The sequence below is a fragment of the Pristis pectinata genome, chromosome 10, assembly GCF_009764475.1.
Source record: "Pristis pectinata isolate sPriPec2 chromosome 10, sPriPec2.1.pri, whole genome shotgun sequence".
Classification (NCBI taxonomy): Eukaryota; Metazoa; Chordata; class Chondrichthyes; order Rhinopristiformes; family Pristidae; genus Pristis; species Pristis pectinata.
Genome location: NC_067414.1, coordinates 92,761,928 through 92,783,211, shown reverse-complemented (window position 1 = coordinate 92,783,211; position 21,284 = coordinate 92,761,928). Strand labels below are relative to the sequence as shown.

Genomic DNA, 21,284 nt, shown 5'->3' with positions numbered 1-21,284 from the left:
TCAATGGGTTAGTCCACTGATTTATTGTGCCAAGTTTGATCCCATTTATTAATGCAGCCCCCGAGGTGCCTGTCCAATTAGTCATGCTTCATTATGGCATATCGTTTTCTTGTGGCTGCTTTCTTTGTTGCCCTTTTAATCTCTTAACTGTGACGAAAAGAGAGAGCTGGTTCCTGAGACAAAGGCTCTAACAGTAGAGTGTTAATTGAGATTTGGGCTGAGCTGACCTAATTGTACTGTGAAGACAGCAGAGGCTGCAGGGTGATGGTGTGTGATGCCAGGCTTTGAATGCAGCTCCGTTATAGATTACTGCTGGCAGCAAACGCGTGTCCTTTTGCCCTCGGCGCTCTCAGATTAATAGCTGGCAAATGCTTTGATGGTTTTTCTCTGGGTGTTGCATCACTTTTGGCTGATGGGAAGATTCAGAGCTATGCGCTGAGTCCAACTGACTGCCTGTAGCCCTGTTGCTGCTGCCTTGGCTGATAAACCCCAAGCCCAGAGAGGGGGCCGGGAACCTTACGGGCAGAGGAGGACACGGGTGGAGGGGGGGGGGGTCTGCTTTTGCCCTTCCCTCCCCAGTGCAGGCTCCTGAAGACCTGTACTACCTTCATTGTCTGGGGATGGCAGTGGGAGAGTCAGAGGGGCAGTGGGAGGAGGAGAGGGTCGACAGGGCTACAAATACCCAGGGTCTGACAAGTGTAACAGAGGACTGGAGTTCCAGTGCAACGGGATGTCAATGATGGAACAGTGGTGTGAAAGCAGGAGACAGGTATGTGTGTTTAATAGAGATACAAACACACACACACACACAATTATATGTGTGCATATGAGAATATGAATGAGAGTGTGCTCTTTTATTCATATTCTCATATACACACATAATTAGCATAAGCATACACTTACTCATGCATACACAAGTAGATACAGACTCGCATACACACTCCCATATGTATGTACATACACCCTTAATTCACACATACAAATACTCGTGTGCATCCATATACATATTGAAGCACACATATACTTAGTCTGTACTTGTGAGATAACATGAGATTGCACTACCCCATAGACACATAGTAACTACATTACCTGCATTATCACACACACACACACACACACACACACACACACACACTCTCACACTCTCTCTCTCTCTCTCTCTCTCACCGATGTGTATTTGAACACTCCCTCTTACGAGCTACAAGCGACAGCTGCACGTTGTGTGTTTTCTTGGCTCTGTCCATTCCCTATCATGAATGCTGGGTTTCTGCCAGGATTGTCTCTGCTTGTCTTATTCCTGGCAGCTCTTGGCAGGGATTCACTGTCTGTCAAGTATGCACGGGAGTCCAGTCCCAATCAATGCCCTGACACCACTGTGCCTGAAGTGCATCTTTTGGCTGATGGGACACTCATTAGTTTACTTGGATATGAACATAGAAAGTATGATTAGTAAGTTACCAATGACACAAAAATTGGTGGTGCTGTGTATTTGTGAGGGAGGTCATCTAAGGCTACAACAGGATATGGATCAGTTGGAAAACTGGCGGAGTGTTGGCAGATAGAAGTTAATCCCGACAAGTGTGAAATTGTGCATTTTTGGGAAGTCAAATAGTGGTGGGACATACACAGCAAATGTAGGGCACTGAGGAATGTTGATGAACAGAGAGACCTTGGGGTTCAAGTCCATAGTTTCCTGAAAGTGGCAATACAGGGTCAATAGGGTGGTGAATAAGGCATATGGATGCTTGCCTTCATCGGTCAGGACATCGAGTATAAGAGTTGGGACTTAATGTTGCAACGTTACAAAACACTGGACCATACTTGGAATATTGTGTGCAATTCTGATCGCCACACTGTAGGAAGGACATGGTTGCACTGGAGAAAATGCAGAGAAGATTCATCTGAACGTTACCTGGATTGGAGGACTTTAGTTATGGGGAGGGATTGGATAGGCTGGGCTTGTTTTCCCTGGAGCAAAGGAGGCTGAGAGGTGACCTGATGGAAGTATATAAGACTATCAGAGGTATAGATAGAGGAGATAGTCAAAGTCATTTTCCCATGGTAGGGGTATCAAGAAAACAAGAGGACACAGGTTTAAGTCGGGAGGCAAGAGTTTTAAATGGGATCTGAGGGGTAAAAAGTTCTTTACACAGAGGGTGGTTGATATCCAGAATGCATTGCCAGAGTAGTTGGTGGAATCTGGTACAATTGTTTGGTTTAAGAAGCATTTAGACAGATAATTAGCCAAGGCATAAAAGGATACGGTCCTAATACGGGCGAAAGGGATTAGTGTAGATGGGCAAAAGGTCAGCATGGACACGATGGGCCAAAGGGCCTCTTTCTGTGCTGTAAATCTGAGTCTAAACTTGGGACAATTACAGCTTCCCTTACTGCTGTTCAACAAATGTGGACGTCACTGGTAATGCCAGCACTTATTGTCCGTCCCCAATTGCCCCTGGACTGAAGAGGCAGTTAAGAGTCAACCATGTTGTTGGGTCTGGAGTCACGATCGTGAAAGGATGGCAGCTTTCCTTCCTTGAAGGATATCAGTGAACTGATGGGCTTTTACAACAGCCCAGTTGGTTCATTGTCATCGTTACCTATACGGGCTGTTTTATCAAATCCCAGGTGATCTAATTAAATTTCCAATTGCCAAGTTATGATTCAAACTCGCGTCTTTGGATGACTAGTCCAGAGCATTGGCTGCTAGGCCAGAGATTTAACGATTGCACTACTGCGCTGTTACATTGCCCAGGTAGATAAAGGGACTAGGATCAACAGGAAACAGCTGGGGATCAGGGCATTTTCCGTGAATTTCAGTGGAGGCGATGTCCGTCATGGTGATAGTAGGGTTGCAGAGGAGGCCGTGTTCCTGGAATGCTGACGGTTCGTGGTCCTCCCTTGCCCCTCTCCCCATGTGAAATGTAGCTCATGGAATCTGGTGAGGAAGGACGTTGGACATCTTCGGCTGTCTTCCTGCTCTGTCTTTCTAATCCCAGATCGTTCCGCCATCCTTCAAAAGCAGAAAAAGCTGAGGCCCCTCCTCACCCCCTCTGCTTTTCTGCGTGTTTACTTACTGCTCACAGTGTTGGTCAGCTTCATACCTGCCTCTGGACCGTGACAACCAGTCATCAGTTACGAGGAGACACCTGATAGGCTGGGTTTGTTTCCCTTGGAGTGGAGGAGGCTGAGTGGGGACCTGATGACATAAAATTAAGAGAGACACAGAAAAAGCAGAAACCCTTTCCCACAGGAAAGAGATCCAGAACTAGAGGGCAGGGTTTAGGGTATGGGACAAGGGGTTTAGAGGGGATCTAACGAAGAACTTGCTCATGTAGAGGATAGTTGGAACACACTGCCTGTGTGGTTTAAGAAGTATTTAAGAAGTATTGAAATGAGTATTTGAATTGTCAAAGCAACAAATCCTATGGACCAAATGGGATTAGTATAGATGGGTACAATGGTTAGCATGAATGTTGTGGGCTGAAGGACCTGTTTTCATGCTCTATGACTCAGACCATTAACTTCATGGACCTCGTTTCCTCGGCGGATCTTCTCTCCACAGCTTCCAACCTTGAAGTGCTTCTACCTCCTGTCCAAGATTCACCAGTGGGAATGTATTGTTCCAGCCTGCTTTTGCTCCACTGGACTAATTTCTTCTGACCTTGACTCCATCCTTTCTTGTGTGGTCCAGCCCTTTCCCATTCCCCTTCTCATCCACTGCAGTGCTCACTGTCCAGACACTGGCTTGAAAAAATGGGCACTTGAATGAGCGGCCCAAAGAGGAGAGACACCCAGGAAACCAGAGTCCATCTGACATCACCACCTGTAAGAGAAGCATCCCAAGACCATAAGAAATTGCAGAGCTGCGAACACAGTCCAGTATATCACGGAAACCAGCCTCCCCTCCATTGACTCTGTCTACACAAGCAGCCAACATAATCAGGAACCCCACCCGCCCTGGTGATTCTCTCTTCTTCCACCACCACCCACCCCCCCCCCCCCAATCAGGCGGAAGATACAAAAGCTTCGAGAACACGTACCACCAGGCTCAAGGACAGCTTCTATCCTGCTGTTATGAGACTCTTGAATGGACCTCTTATATGATGAAGGTGAACTCTCGATCTCTCAAACTACCTCACCGTGGCCCTTGCACCTTATTTGTCTACCTGTACTGCACTTCCTCTGTGGTATACAGCACTATATTCTGCATTCTGTTACTGTTTTTGCTGTTGTACTACCTTGACGTACTTATGTATGGAATGATCTGTCTGGATGGCACGCAAACAAAAGCTTTTCACTGTATATCGGTACATGTGACAATAATAAACCAATTACCAATATCAGGGAGGGTTTACAGAAAGAAGGGCATGTGGTGAATTTAGGACCATTAACCTGTGATGGAAACAATGAAACAAATCCTTACCCTAGATACTAACAAAATAGTTTGGCCTGAACACAATTCCAGTACTTTGCTCTCGTTCCCTCTCTGTAGCCCAGGGATTTTACATAAGGCAAGTTGACCTGGAACTTTCCCATATCTTTAACCCTTCTTCTTTGGGAATTATATTTTTGTTTCCAACGGAAGGAGCCTGATTCACATCATGGCCTGTGTGTCATGTTTATTCAGTTGCAAGGGGAACATTCAAAAGGTCTACAGTCCACATGTGACACCAGATGTCCAGCTGAGCAGCAGAATCACCACGGCAACCTGGCCGCAGGGTAAATTGGCTCGAGTAGAAGGAAAGTAGATAGGGTGGTAAAGAAGGCATATGGCATCCTTGCCTTTATCGGTTGGGGCACTGGGCATAAAAATTGGGAAGTCATGTTGCTGCTGTATAAAACTTTGGTGAGACCACATTTGGAGGATTGTTTACAGTTCTGGTGTCCGCGTTGCAGGAGGATGTGGAGGTTTTGGAGAGGGTGCAGAAGAGGTTCACATGGATGTTGCCTGGATTAGCCATAAGGGCATTACCTATAAGGAGAGGTTGGACAAACTTGGATTGTTTTCTCTGGAATGTTGGAGACTGAGGGGAGACCTGATTGAAGTTCACCTTCTGTTGCACCACTCCCCCCTCCACTCTCAGTCCTGATGCAGGATTTTGACCTGAAATGTCAACGATTCCTTTCCCTCCACAGTGCTGCTTGACCCGCTAAGCTCCTTCAGCAGGTTGTTTGTATACTGTTGTAGATGGGAGCACACCAGGAGAGACTTTGAAGGATACAAAACCAGGTATTAGAATGCATCTGCGGTGAATAAGGCTGGTGAGTTGCATGTACAAACAGCCACGTAGATTATATACTTGCAATAACTGAAACATGCCTCAAAGAAAAAGATTTGGCATAGATAGGGTAGACAATCAGAATCTGTTCTCCAGGGTAGAAATTTCAAACACTAGAGGACGTGCTTTGAAGGTTGGGGGTGGGAAGGGGGTGGTGAGGGGAAGAAGTTTAAGGTGACATGAGGGGCAGGTTTTTTTTAAAAACGCAGAGTGGTTGGTGCCTGCAATGGGTTACCAGGGGTAGTAGTGGAATCAGGCAGCTTGGTGGAGTTTAAGAGGGTTTTAGATAGACACATGAATATGAAGGGAATGGAGGGATGTGGATGATACACAGGAGGAGGATATTTAGTATAAATTGGCACCAAATTGGCACAACATCATGGGCCGAATGGCCTGTTCCGTGCTGTACTGTTCTATGCTCAAAATTATGAGAAGCATAGATAGGGTAGATAGTCAAAGATGTGCAGGTTGGTCAGTTAATTGGGCACTGTAAATTGTCACTACAAACAATCTGCTGGAGGAACTCAGCGGTTCGAGCAGAATCTGTGGGGGGAAGGAATTGTCGACGTCTCGGATCGAAACCCTGCACCAGTCCTGACGCAGGGTTTCAATGCAAAACATCGAAAATTCCTTTCCCCCCACAGATGCTGCTCGAACCGTTGAGTTCCTCCAGCAGATTGTTTGTTGCTCCAGATTTCGGCATCTGCAGTCTCTTGTGTCTCCATTGTAAATTTTCACTGGTGTGCAAATGAGTGGTGGAACATGGGGAGAACAAAGAAGTGGTTGATGGTCATAGATTCATGGAGTTGTACAGCACAGAAACAGGCCCTTCGGCCCACAATGACCCTGCCGACATACTTGCCCACCTGTGCTAATCTCATTTGCCTACATTAGGACAATATCCTCCGTAGTGTAGCAGTTAGTGTAACGCTATTACAGTGCCAGTGACCCGGGTTCGGAGGAGTTTGTACGTTCTCCCCGTGTCTGCGTGGATTTCCTCTGGATGCTCCGGTTTCCTCCCACATTCCAAAGACGTACGGGTTAGGAAGTTGTGGGTGTGCTATGTTGGTGCCAGAAGCGCAGCGGCACTTGCGGGCTGCCCCCAGAACACTCTACGCAAAAGATGCATTTCACTGTGTGTTTCAATGTACATGTGACTAATAAAGAAATCTTACCTTATCTTATAATGTCTGCCTAAATGATTCTTAAACACGGTGAGTGTATCTGACTTCACCACCTCCTCTGACAGCAAGTTCCAGATACCAACCACCCTGTATAAAACAAAAGGTGCTGTTTAAATCTCATTCCTTTCACTTTAAACCTATGCCCTCTTATTTTCTATAATCTTACCATGAGATAAAGATTTTGACAATCCACCCCATCTCTGTCCCTCATAACCTTATATACTCCCACGCCACCTCTCAGCCTCCTTCACTCCAAGGAAAACAAGCCCAGCCTATCCAATCTCTTTCCATAATTAAAGTCCTCCGATTTATGCAACATCCTGGTAAACCTTCTCTGCACTCTATCCAGCACAGTCACATCCTTTCTCTCGTGCAGCAACCAGAACTGCGCACAGTGCTCCATGTGTGGCCTTACTAGAGCTTTGGCATGGACCCAGGCGGCCAAAGGGACTATTTGTTTGCTGTATCTCTCTCTGGCTCTATAAAAGATCTTGTTGAATGGCAGAGCGGGTACGTGGGAGCTGAACGTGCTACCTGCTGCTTCTACTGTTCATGTGGGTCAGCATGTCAGAACTCACTTGTGCCCAGGCACATTTGGGCCTTCAACTCCCCAGACCACAGCCTCCAAATAGTGCACGCACCTGCTACAGGCAGGCTGCATACGTGTTGTTCAGACCCTCGTAGGGAAAGAGGGTCACTTTTGTGGAATCGTTCCCCATTCTTTTATATATATGTATGCCCTGGTCATACGAGCATCAAACATACTAAGGATATTTTGAACTTCAGTCCTTGTTTATGTCCCGATGACCCCTACCAATTTTTACATAGAATTGTATGTAAAGCAATGCATCACAGCTTGGTATGACAACTGCTCTGCCCAAGACTGCAAGAAATTGCAGAGAGTTGTGAAAATAGCCCAGTCCATTATGCAAACCAACCTCCCCTCCATTGACTCTGTCTATGCCTTGGGAAAGCAGCCAGCATAATCAAGGACCCCTCCCACCCAAGTCATTCTTTCTTCTCCCGCCTCCCTAGGGCAGAAGATACAAAAGCTTGAGAGAATGCACACCAGACTCCCGCTGTTATTAGTCTCTTGAACAGACCTCTTGTACACTAAAAGATGAACTCTTGATCTCTCAATTTACCTTGTCATGACCCTTGCACTTTATTTGTCTACCTGCACCGCACTTTCTCTGTAACTGTAACACTATATTCTGCATTCTATTTTCCTTTTTAACTATCTCGATGTACTTACGTATGGAATGATCTGTCTGGATGGCGCGCAAACAAAAGCTTTTCACGTATTTCAGTATATATGACAATAATAAATCAATACCAATACTAATCCCAATGTCAGGTTTTTTTAAGAAAAAGACCCTACAGCCAATATGCAGGGAAATTATTTTTGGAAACAATGTAGAATCATTCACAAAGAATCACTAAGACGTTAAATCCTAGATTATTAGATGGAAAATTCCCTCAGCACTCTATTTATAAGACTGAGCAAACAGGAAGAAACGAAATGATGTTCTGAAGATTATTCCCAGTTGAGGGTATTGCGTGAGTCATCTTCTTCTGTGTTGCAGTCGGGGATGCCCTTTGTGCTTCGTATACTGTTCTTGTCCAAGGCTTAAGCCCTCAGCTGGCCGAGCCCTTATCATTTCCTCTTTACTAATGATTCTTTGGGTCACTCGTGGTTTGAGGTTTTTGGCAATCTCTTGGATTTTAATTGATAGAACACTAAAATCTGCCTCTGGTTTCACAAGCACGGATCCAGAAAGCAGAGAATGAATGTTTAGCAACATTCAAACAAATGTCAGTCAACCGAAGAAGAAACCGCAGATGCTGGAAATCTGAAATAAAAACAGAGGTTATTGGAAACACTCAGCAGGTCAGGCAGCATCTGTGGAGGGAGAAACAGTTAACGTTTCGGGTCTGGGACCAGATCTGATGAAAGACCCTGGACCGGGAGAATTAACTGTTTCTCTTTCCACAGGTCCTGGCCTGACCTGCTGAGTGTTTCCAGCATTTTCTTCTCTTTCTGAAACAAACATCAGGTTTGGCAGGAAGAGATATTTGGGTTGGAGCTGAGGGTCCAGGGACAATCTTTGCTGATGATCCAATTCGCTCTCAGTGTCAGATTGAGCTGCGGTGACAGAGGCTTCACTGGCGCAGCCGGTAGAACCACTGCCTCTCAGCTCCGGTGACCCAGGTTCAATCCTGACCTCTGCTGCTGTCTGTGTGGAGTTTGCATGTAGCCATGTTGGTTCCCGAAGACGAAAGTCGAGTTTATTGTTATGTGCACAAGTACATGTGTGCACGGGTGCAATGAAAAACTTACTTGCAGCAGCATCACAGGCACATAGCATCAGATAAGCAGCATTCACAAGGAAAATGTAAATTAACTATAAATTATATACAATTTTTACAAGAACACAATTAGAACAAAAAAAAGTCCATTTTAGGGCAAAGTGATCAAAGTTGTCCCCATTTGCTCCCACATCCCAGAGCTGTGCTGGTTGGTAAGTTAGTTGGTCACTTTAAATTACCCTTCGTGTATAGGTTAGTGGAGATTGGCGGGTAACAGAGAGAGAATGCAAAAGGGAAATAAGTGGGGGAATAGGACTGATGGGATTGCTCTGAGAGCTGGCATGGACTTGTTGGATCGAATAGCCTCCTATATTCTGTCCTAAATATATACCCCAGGGTGCGTAGAGTCATATAGAGATAGAGCACAGAAACAGGCTCTTCGGCCCACCGAGTCCACGCCGAGCACCAACCATTGCAATACTTCTATTTAACAGGTTACTTTGGTGGTAAGAATATTGCAAGGTCCGCCAACATGAAATGTCTCAACAATATCACCTCACCAAAGAGGTAAGAGTAGTAATTGCCTCTGTTATTCAGGCTGATCAGCAGGACTGTAGGCGACCAATTGTCTGAACGTCTTCATTCTGCCTACGAACCGGCTGGCTGTTGTCTTCGGCATCCACAGCAGGTGTTGGGCCCTTTAAATATGTAAATAAGTCGATCATGCCTGCTGAAGGATGGTGAGGAAACAGCCAGCCAATGAGCTGAGCAGGTGTTGATCTAACTCTTTATACCTCTCCAAGTATTTCTTGATATAATTGTTCTTTCTTATCTGTCTTATGTGCTTTTGATGCCATTCGTTGCAATACTGTGAAGGTGTGGTATCGGTTTATTATTGTCGCTTGTACCGAGGTACAGTGAAAAACTTGTCTTGCATACTGTTTGTACAGATCAATTCATTACACAGTGCGTTGAGGGAGTACAGGATAAAAACAATAACAAAATACAGAATAAAGTGTCACAGCCACAGCTGCAGGTAGACAATAAGGTGAGATGACATGTACATCAAAACACACAGTGAAATGCATCTTTGGCGTATAAGTGTTCTGGGGGCAGCCTTCAAGTGTCGCCACGCTTCTGGCGCCAACATAGCATGCCCACAACCTCCTAACCCGTACGCCTTTGGAATATGGGAGGAAACCGGAGAACCCAGAGGAAACCCACGCAGACACGGGGAGAACGTACAAACTCCTTACAGACAGCGGCCGGAATTGAACCCGGGTCGCTGGCGCTGTAATAGCATTGTGCTAATGGCTACATTACCGTGCCTGCCCGTGCCAGGTCATAACAAGGTAGATTGTGAGGTCAAGAGTCCATCTCATCGTATAAGGGAACCGTTCAATGGTCTTATAACAGTGGGATAGAAGCTGTCCTTACTGGTTGCCATATTGAGTGATTTTGTGTATTTTCCAACTTATGGACAAAATTGACTTAGCGACATCTGTAAAATGGAACCTATTCATTATCTGAGGATGGTCTGTTTAGTCTTAGTGTACTCAGTGATAGTATCTCAGCCCAACAGTCTAAATATTGCCTCAGTGTTGTCACTGATATGTAGACTGTGTTGTAAGAATACCTGTCTAGATAAACACTTAGTGTTGAAGGTACACCAGTCAAGATTAACCCTCAGTGTTGTAGGTATATCTGTCGAGATATATCCTCAGTATTGCAGGTCCATGGCCACTATCAAATACCCATCTATACTCATCCCATTTACAAGCACTCAGTTCATAGCCTTACATGCATTGATGATTCAAATGCTCGTCGATATACTTCTTAAATGTTGTGAGAGTATCTGCCTCTATCACCCCATCAAGCAGTGTGTTCCAGATTCCAGCCTCTCTCTGGGTAAATAAAATTCTTCAGATCCCTTCTAAACCCCTAACTTTAAACCTATGCCCTCTAGTTTTAGATACCTCTGCTGTGGGGAAAGGTTTCCTTCTATCTACCCTGTCTTTGCCCCTCACAATGTTGCAATCGTCCATTCGGTCCTCCCTCAGCCTTTTCCTCTGGGGTTGAATTTCTTCCATTCCTTCACACAATTTATTGCTTGTTTTCCCGTTACCAGTGAGACGCAAGATTGAGACAGAAACTGGAGGCAAACTTGGAAAAGGAGGTGCTTTAAAAACTGGGATTGGGCAAATTGGACATGGTGCCTCCTCATAAAATGGTGGAATAATAGATAGAGGAGCAATTAATTTTGGGCGGTATTGGAGCAATATAGATGTCTTGGAGGGTTGTGATACCACAGCGTATTACAGAGAGTGAGTCCATTTGAAAGAATTTTTAAATCTGGGATCAAACACTCTCTGGCCAGGTGTAGTGTAAGCCTGAGGCTTCTACTCAATGTTTCTTCTGCTCGACAGCCCAGTGCCAACTCACCCCAGAACAGTGTACCACTCCTGCTGGCCATTTCCGAACCCTCTCACCCACTACTTCCTCGGTAGGGCTGCCAATTTAGTCCTCCGTCGGAGACTGTTTGCGCTGAGGATACAATAAGCAAAAATCTTCCTGTTTTTATCCGCCGCCCCCCCCCCCCCCCCGGTCCGCTGTTTGATGTGTATGCTCATGTTTTTCTCCCGTACCAATATTAAAAACTAACAGTTGGGTGGCAGCCGATGAGGCCCATCTCCCACGGTAATTCTACTGCCTGAGGGTTTTGGACAGCGTCACCTGTAGACCTAAGGGGTCACCTGTACCCCACAAACCCAAAAGATATAGGAGCAGAATTAGCCCATTGGGCCCATCGAGTCTGCTCCGCCATTCAATCATGGCAGATTTATTTTTTCAAGCCCATTCTCCCCCCCTTAACCCCCTTACCAGTCAAGAACCTAACAATCTCTACCTTAAATACACCCAGTGATTTGGTCCTCACAGCCCTCCGTGGTAATGAATTCTGCAGATTCACCACCCTCTGGCTGAAGAAATTCCTCACCTCATTCTTAAAGGGACATTCCTTTATTCTGAGGCTGTGCCCTCAGATCCTAGACGCTCCCACTGATGGAAGCATCCTTTCCACGTCCACTCCGTCAGGACCTTTCAGTATTCGATGGTATTCAGTAAACCTCCCGGATGCTTTCTCCAAACCTACAGGGACTCCATAGCTTCAGAGAGGAGAGTGGTATCTTCCCACACCTGCTATCCTGAAGGGATTGGAAGTCTGTAGAGATCATGTGCTCCTGGCGTTTCACAGAACAGGAGAATGGCTCTGCTGGGATTGCTCCACAATTTACGAAAGGGATGCATTCCCAAAATAAGCATGGGTGACAAGAAATGGGTATTTAAGCACAGTGTATCCCTACATAAGTGCGTGCTGCTTGTTATAGTGAAAAATAGCTTTGTAAATCAAAGACACGTATTCCAAAGAGTCGATGGCTTTGCACTGAAAATTTGTAAATCAAGGATTTACTCTACTAGGACTTACTGAAGACTCAGTGGGCTGATTAGATTCCTCAATCACAGTGGTCCTGCAATTCAGTCATGAAACACTTTGGGTTGTCCCAAGGCTGTGAAGTGCCCACAAGAAGGGATGTTCCTATTTACAGATTACTGCAGTACAGAAGTGGAACGGGGAGGTAAACATTCTACTGCGTTGTGATGTCTACGTGAATCAAGGCGCGATGTTGCACGCTCGGGTCGCCCCATTACAGGAAGGATGTGGAGGCTTTGGAAAGGGTGCAGAAGAGGTTCACCAAGACGCTGCCTGGATTAGAGGGTTTAAAGAGAGGTTGGACACGCTTGGGTTGTTTTCTCAGGAGCGTCGGAGGCTGAGGGGAGACCTGATAGAAGTTTATAAAATAATGAGAGGCATAAATAGGGAAGATAGAATCTTTTTCCCAGGGTAGAAACGTCAAATACTAGAGGACATGCATTGAAGGTGAGAGGGGGAAAATTTAAAGGAGATGTGAGGGACAAATTTTTTTTACAGGAGAGCGGTAGGTGCCTGGAACGGGCTGTCAGGGATAGTGGTGGAAGCAGTTACAATAGTGGAGTTTAAGAGGCTGTTAGATAGACACGTGAATATGGACGGATATGGATCATGTACAGGCAGGAGAGATTTAATTTGGCATTGTGTTTGGTGCAGACGTCGTGGGCCGAAGGGCCTGTTGCTCTGCTGTGCTGTCCTTTGTTCTGTCTACTCCCTGTAGCCCAGCATTCATCATGGAAGCTGTCATCCTGTCTGTGCGCGTGCATGTTGGAAGCTTTATGCATTCATGGCTGATCGAACCTGATCACTGGTGGTTTGTGTGGAGCTTCCAGTATTGACTGCAGAACATGCACACCCACACGCACACAGACGTACATCTGAACACAAGTTCAAACTGCTCCCCACCACACTCTGTCCTCAGTGACCAGCTCTTGCGCGCTGGTCCGCATCAGGCCTGAAGCTTCTGTGCTATGGGCTCAGCTGGTTAAGACAGAAACCGAAGGAAGAAATTTTCTCTCCCACTTCACCTTTTGCCACCTCAGGACATGCCTTTCACCTACACAATGCTCTCTGTGAACCACAAGCACTTCTGTCAATCAGATTATGTAAATGGAGAGACACTGCAAGTGAGTGATGATGTTCAGAGGGATCCAGACGTTCTAGTGCACGAATCACAAGTTAGCAGGCAGGTCCAACAAGTAGTTAAAAAGGCAAACGTCACGTTGCCCTCTATTGCAAAAGGATTGGAGTTTAACAATTGGGGAAGTTTTGTTGCAGTTGTACAAGGTGTTGGTGAGGCTGCGCCAGGAATACTGCACAGTTTTGGAGCCCCTGCCTAAAAATAAAATCTTGTAGCATTGGAGACACGAGAGACTACAGATGATGGAAATCTGGAACAACACACAAAGGAGCTGGAGGAACTCAGCGGGTCGGGCAGCATCTGTGGAGGGAAAGGGACAGTCAACGTTTTGGGTCGAGACCCTTCATCTGGACTGGACTGGATTCCCTCCGTAGATGCTGCCTGACCCACTGAGTTCCTCCAGCACCTTTGTGTGTTGCTAGGAGCAATGGAGGCAGTCCAAGGAGATTCACCAGGCTAATTCCTGGGATGTCCTATTGAGAGCGGCTGAACAGTTTGGGGCTGTATTCATTAGAGTTTAGAAGGATGAGGGGTGACCTTATTCAAACATATAAGAGGGTGGGCACGGTAGTGTAGCGGTTAGCATAATGCTTTACAGCACCAGCGACCCGGGTTCAATTCCAGCCACTGTCTGTGAGGAGTTCGTATGTTCTCCCTGTATCTGTGTGGGTTTCCTCTGGGTGCTCAGGTTTCCTCCCACATTCCAAAGACGTACAAGTCAGGAAGTTGTGGGCATGCTATGTTGGCACTGGAAGCGTGGCGACACTTGCGGGCTGCCCCCAGAACACTCTGTGCAAAAGATGTATTTCACTGTGTGTTTCAATGTACATTTGACTAATAAAGATATCTTATCTTATCCTAAGAGGGCTTGACATGTTTCACTAGTGGGGGAGTCACGATCAAAGGAACATAGCTACAACAGGCTGGTCATTTAAAACTGAAGCTCATAGAAATTTCTTCACTCAAGTGGGTAGTGAATCTCTGGAATTCTCTGCCTGAGGGTCGTGGAGGCCAGATCGTTAGATATATTTAAAGTGGATATCGATAAATATTTGAAGGAATTGAGGGCTCTGGGGAACCAGCACAGAAGAGTCCAACATAGATCAGCCACAATCATACATTGAATAGCGAGGCAGGCTGTACTCCTGCTCCCATTTTCTTGTGAAAAATGTCACAGCCAATTTGTAGATGGCAAACTCCCAGTAACTTGAATGAGCATATGACCCGATAATTTGTGCTCAGACTCAGAGAAGATTTAGAAGATCTGGTTTAGAGGGTATGAATTATGAGGAGAGACTAAGGGAGCTAGAGCTTTACTCTTTGGAGAGGAGGAGGATGAGAGGAGACATGATAGAGGTGTACAAAATATTAAGAGGAATAGATAGACAGCCAGTGCCTCTTTCCCAGGGCACCAATGCTCAATACAAGAAGGCATGGCTTTAAAGTAATGTGTGGGAAGTTCAAGAGAGATATCAGAGGAAGGATTTTTTTTCACCCAGAGAATGGTTGAGGTGTGGAATGCACTGTCTGGGGCGGTGGTGGAGGCAGGTACATTGGTAAAATTCAAGAGATTACTAGATAAGCATATAGATGAATTTAAAATAGAGGGATATGTGGGAGGAAGGGCTTAGATAGTCTTAGGTGAGGTTTAAAGGTCAGCACAACATTGTGGGCCAAAGGGCCTGTATTGTGCTGTACTCTTCTATGATTCTATAAGATCTGACACCCTGGTCTCAAAAGCCCAAGCTACAACAGGCACGAGCTATCTCTCACTGGTGAATTATTAAATCACATTGCCTGATCTCCCCCACAGGGCCAGAGAAGAATTTTATCTGTCAGTGACTGTGAGCTCATCGCTTCTCTTTAACAACCCCTCACATTCTTTTGAGTCGACCGACCAGATAACTATCTGTTTGTTCCAAGAGATTGCAGAAGGAACCATACTTGTCTGACGCTGCCTTTGAGTGATGCTCTCTCCGTCCCTCAGGAGACGAGAAGGGAGGGGAACCTGCCACCCTGCTCCTCGTGACCCCCCGGGCTGAGTGAAGTTCCATGTTTGGTGGGTGGGTGGGGCAGTCCTGCTGGGCAAGGCACTCCTGGACTCGGTCGCTGACTCCATTGGCGAGACTCCCCGTGGACAGAAACCCCCTGATGTTGTTTGAGGAAGAGCTGAGGAGGGCAGCCCCTGGCGGATTGTGGGATCTTGCTGCACTGTTCTCCTCAGACAGCCCCCCAAGATGGGAGGACGACTTCGACTCCTCTTATGGAACGAGCTGCCAGAGGTGGGCGCAACGACACTTAAAGAAACACTTGGATAGGAAAGGTTACACAATATGGGCCAAATGCCGGCAAATGGGACTAGCTCAGGCAGCCAACTTACTCGGCATGGACGAGTCGGGCCGGAGGGCCTGTTTCTACTCTTCTGCAAGTTCTGAGGTGGCCAGTGAGATCACTGCAGGAACCGAAGACTCTTCCGTGGGTGACGGTGGGAAGGGGGTCCCTGACGGAGTGGGTGGATGTGTAGTTTGGAAGGAACTCACTCCTTCCACCACTTACAGCGTCCTTCTTTTGTCTGCTCAGCCTCGACCGCAAAGCGGGTCAGGCAGCGTCCGTGGAGGGAAATGGACAGTCGGTGTTTCGGTTCGAGTCCCGACCCGAAACGTCGACTGTCCATTTCCCTCCACGGACGCTGCCTGACCCGCTGGGTTCCTCCAGCTCTCTGTGTGTGTTGCTCCAGATTCCGGCATCTGCGGTCTCTCTTGTGTCTCCAACTGTGAAGCGTTTTGGGATGATCTGAGTGCAGAAGGGAGAAAGAAAAATGGAATATCTCCTTCTCCCTGATTTTGGAGCTCCCCCTTGCATCAGAGCACTACCCTTCATGTATTGGTATTGGTTTATTATTGTCACTTGTACCGAGGTACAGTGAAAAACTTGTCTTGCACACCGATCGTCCAGGTCAATTCATTACACAGTGCAGTTACATTGAGTTAGTACAGAGTGCATTGAGCTAGTACAAGTAAAAACAATCATCTGAAACCCAGTTTCTGTCAGGGAAGCTTCTATCTTGTGGTGCTACACAGTAGATTAAACTCCTATTGAGCACCCTACACACTCAAAGGCACGGGTACGAACCCAAGTAGAAAATTTAAGCTTCCAAGCCTCCAGGCCTCTTGCTGAGGTGCAGCCTTTAGTCCTCTCCCACACTGCACATTATGTCATACGATGTGATTTATCCTCTTTAACAGGCTTCATCTCCCCTCTGTCCAAGTCAAGTCGTCAAGTTTATTGTCATGTGCACAAGTACGCTGACGTACAGGTACGATGAAAAACCTGCTTGCAGCAGCATCACAGGCACGTAGGTACAGACAACACACAGAATATAAAATGTACATAAAATTATGCCACACAGTGGAAAAAAAAGAGCTGTGCAAAAGCAAGACCTTAGTGCAAAAACAGAGCAAAGACACAATCGAAGACAAGTCATCGAGTCGTACAGGACGGAAACAGGCCCTTCGGCCCAACTGGTCCATGCTGACCAAGATGCCCCATCCAAGCTAGTCCCATTTGCCCACACTTGGCCCATATCCCCCTCAGCCTTTCCTATCCATGTACCTGTCCAACAAGTCCACAGCAGTGCACGAGGTGGTCTGTAGTGTTCCATTGCTGAGGGAGGGTTAGGGCCACCAGCTGCCTATTATACAATGGGCCGAGGGGCCTGTTCATTGCCGACAGTATGGCCTGGAATTTGAATCTTGTTGCGACAGCCCATGTGTGGCAGCCCACGATTCACCATTAACTCCCTCCACAGTGTTAACCCTGCAGTGAACGTTTACCACGTGACTTATAATGCCAGTGTGTCATGTGACCCTCACCCCAGCAGGAGTGGCTGATGTGACCCACTCCACAGCGACCTGCTGGTTTACTTAATGGGACCACACAGCATATGGGTTTCAATTCCACAGCAGTGCGTCCACATCAATGAGGCAGATGCTGTCTCTGGGGCTGGGGCTGGGTTTGATATCACAGTCCTGTGGTTGCAAGGTTGTACATATGCCAGATAATGCTGGCACTGGCACAAGTTCCACAGGGGCCCGTAACACGAGGCGGCGAAGAGAGGTGATGGCTGACTTGCGGAGGTGTGCAGGTCTGAGGAAGAGTTGTCACAGGCACGGCACTTTTCAGGGTCATGGATCTCCCAAGGTGGGATACTTTTTCTTCATACGTAGTGCTAGGGCAGCAGTTAGCATAACGCCATTACAGCGCCAGCGACCTGGGTTCAATTCCAGCCGCTGTCTGTAAGCAGTTTGTACGTTCTCCCCATGACTGCGTGGGTTCCCTCCGGGTGCTCTGGTTTCCTCCCACATTCCAAAGACGTACAGGTTAGGAAGTTGTGGGCATGCTATGTTGGCACCAGAAGTGTGGCGACACTTGCGGGCTGCCCCCAGAACACAATGTGAAGAGACGCATTTCACTGTGTGTTTCGATGTACATGTGACTAATAAAGACAACTATAAAACTTAAAACTTAGACAAAACAAACCTTTTCCTTACAAGCATGCAGTAGCTGTGAGTGGGAGGATTAGCCAGGAATACAGTAAAAGGCCCAGCAAAAGACCAACAAGAGGCAGCACTAACTTGTGGAGATGAGATAAAGGACATGAATTTTGATAGTGCCTTTCAACAGCGTCAGGACATCCCAAACCATTCTCCGGTCATCGAGGAACATGTCGAAGTGTACTCTGATAAACGGAGACGTAAGGGACTGATGCAGGGTTTCAACCCGAAACGCCGACAATTCCTTTACCCCCACAGATGCTGCTCGACCCGCTGAGTTCCTCCAGCAGATTGTGTGTTACACTCCGAAAAACCTCACCTCACCATCTGCTGCTCGTGTTATAACCCGGCTGAAGTTCTGTTCTGTCACTTCTGTTTGCTGACTTACATTGACTTCCAACCCAACAATACTTTTTGTTTCAAAAAGATTCTCCCCCTTGTTTTAAAATCCTCCCAGGGTCTTGCAATCCTCCAACCCTTTGAGGTACCTGACCTCCTGATTTGCTGTGCATCCTGGAAGTGAGTAACTTCCCAATTCACTTCTGTGTCTTCCTCAGCTATGAAATTCTCCCCCTAAACCTTCCCAACTCTCCACCTCTCTTTAAGATTCTTTAAAACATACCTCTTTAACCACAATGTTTAAACCTTCCGTGTTGTTTCGACCATTGGACTAGTAATCCAGTCACACAGACTCATGATCCAATGAGCGATGGTTTTAGATCCCACCGTTTGAGAATTTCAAGGATCGCCAGCTTTTGACAGGAACTATGGATGAGTGACTTAGCCAGCAATAACCATAGAGTCATAGTCAAAGAATCATACAACACAGAAACAGGCCCTTCGGCCCAAATCGTCCAGGCCGTCCAAGATGCCTATCTAAGCTAGTCCCACATCCCTCTACACCTTTCCTATCCATGTACCTTTAAAACGTTGTAACTGTACCTGCCTCTACCACTTCCTCTGGCAGCTTGTTCCACCTACCCACCACCCTCTGTGTGAAAAAGTTGCCCCTCAGGTCCCTTTAAATCTCTCCCCTCTTGAATTATTTTCAAAACCTTTGATTTGGTGACTAAAATACAGACATTGGCTGACATTATTACATTTCAAGGGTCTGTCCTTGTTTTTTTATTAAACAGCTTCGGTTTTTGGTAGTGGGAGTAGATTTTTTATAATAAAATATTCCAATTTTTTCTTTATTAACTATCACGTGATTATTAGAGTATTGTGATCCTAAGTATGATTTAACACAATATATTCAGTAATATTTTACCCTCTTTTTTGATGCATGTACTCTGTATTTTTTTCGTGGATTTAGTAAAAATATTGTAAAAAGGAAATAAATCTTTCCCCTCTCACCTTAAATCTATGCCCTCTAGTTTTAGACTCCCCTACCCTGGGAAAAAAGACTGTGGCTATCCACTATATCTATGACCCTCATGATCTTATAAACCTCTGTCAGGTCACCCCTCACCCCTCCTACACCCCAGGGGAAAAAAGGGTCCCAACCTATCCAATCTCTCCTGCGAACTCAAGACCCCTGCCCCAGGAAGTTCGAGTCATAGTCAGTGCCATACGGCCCACCACGTTTATACTGCCCTTGTACCCCTCCACACTAACTCCATTTGCCCGCATGGTTTTCTGGCCGCCGGGTGAAGCAGGGAGAGCGCGGTGATTGGAAGTGGAGCGAAATGCGAAGAGGCGCGGGGCGACGTGGGTGAACTACGAGGGGCAGAGAGACAGCGGGCGGCAGGGAGAACCACAGAGGGGAACCTGGCAGACTGGGTGCGGACCCGGCAAGGTGGAGCTGGAAGGGAGAGGGCGGGGTGGGGTTCAGCCGGACCTCGAAGGGAGAAGGTGGGGCTCAGGCGGACGTGGAAGGGGAGACGTCAGGATAGATGCGGACCGTGTAGGGTGAACCAGGAGCAGGGATGGACCGAGCGAAGGGGGGCGACGGACTGCATCTGCTGCACCCGGCCGTGCCCAAGCTCTCGCCGCATTGCCCGGTCAACTCCCAATCACCGCGCTCTCGCTGCTCCAGCCTACGGCCCATCACCGTTACACGCCCCTTGGTCAGTCGCCCCCCTTCGCTCGGTCCATCCCTGCTCCTGGTTCACCCTACACGGTCGGCATCGATCCTGAGGTTCCCCTCCCAGGTCCGCCTGAGCCCCGCCCTGCCTTCTCCCTTCCAGGTCCGCCTGAGCCCCCGCCTTCACCCTACCAGGTCCGCCTGAGCCCCCTCTTCGCCCCGCCTTCACCCTTCCAGGTCCGCCTGAGCCCCCTCTTCGCCCTGCCTTCTCCCTTCCAGGTCCGCCTGAGCCCCCTCTTCGCCCCGCCTTCACCCTTCCAGGTCCGCCTGAGCCCCCTCTTCGCCCCGCCTTCACCCTTCCAGGTCCGCCTGAGCCCCCTCTTCGCCCTGCCTTCTCCCTTCCAGGTCCGCCTGAGCCCCCGCCTTCACCCTACCAGGTCCGCCTGAGCCCCCTCTTCGCCCCGCCTTCACCCTTCCAGGTCCGCCTGAGCCCCCTCTTCGCCCTGCCTTCTCCCTACCAGGTCCGCCTGAGCCCCCGCCTTCACCCTTCCAGGTCCGCCTGAGCTCCACCTTGCCGGGTCCGCACCCAGTTTGCCAGATCCCCTCAGGATCATCCTGCTGCTCCCTCTGTGCCCTCGTAGTTCACCCTCGCTTCGCTCGGCCCTTCAAAGTGAGCTGGTTCATACTCCACCCCGCCTGGTGCGCTACACGTCGCCCCGCACCTCTTCGCATTCCGCACCACTTCCAATCGCCCCGCTCTCCCTGCTTCACCCGGCGGCCAGTTACTGTTGTGCATTCCTCGCTTTGTTGCCCTTTCGCTCTGTCCATCTGTTCACCCTTCCAGGACCGTTTGTGTTTCACGTTTCCTGGTGCGCTGGAGATCGTCTTGGTGAATTTTTTTCTGCACCCTCGCCATCTTAATCACATCCTTCCTGTAGCGTGTTGAGATGGATCTCGTTAGCCTCTGAGCCTGGAGGTCACAGGTTCAAGCCCCAATCGAGAGCATCTCCACTGGTTCCATCAATAACGGGGTGCACCAGTAATGTCCTGCCTTCTGTACATATGACTCATTCCGTCAAGATTCACAAGAAAACACAAGGACAAAAGCAAATACGAGCAGAAGTAGGCCACTCAGCCCCTCAAACCTGTCCTGCTTTTCAAAATAATTGTGGTTGATCTGCCTCAGGCCAGTTCCCCACCACCCTCAATTCCCAGATCTTTCAGAATTTAACCTACCCCCACTTTTAAATACCACCATGTGACCTAACCTCCAGAACCCTCTGAGGAAGAGAACTCCAGAG

General features: G+C 47.6%; 1 protein-coding gene across 4 annotated transcripts in view; it reads left to right on the top strand.

Moving 5' to 3' along the window:
- daam2 (dishevelled associated activator of morphogenesis 2) overlaps nt 1-21,284 on the top strand; it is a 327,537-nt gene that overhangs the window by 97,831 nt on the left and 208,422 nt on the right. The gene's annotated exons all lie outside the window — the stretch shown is intronic.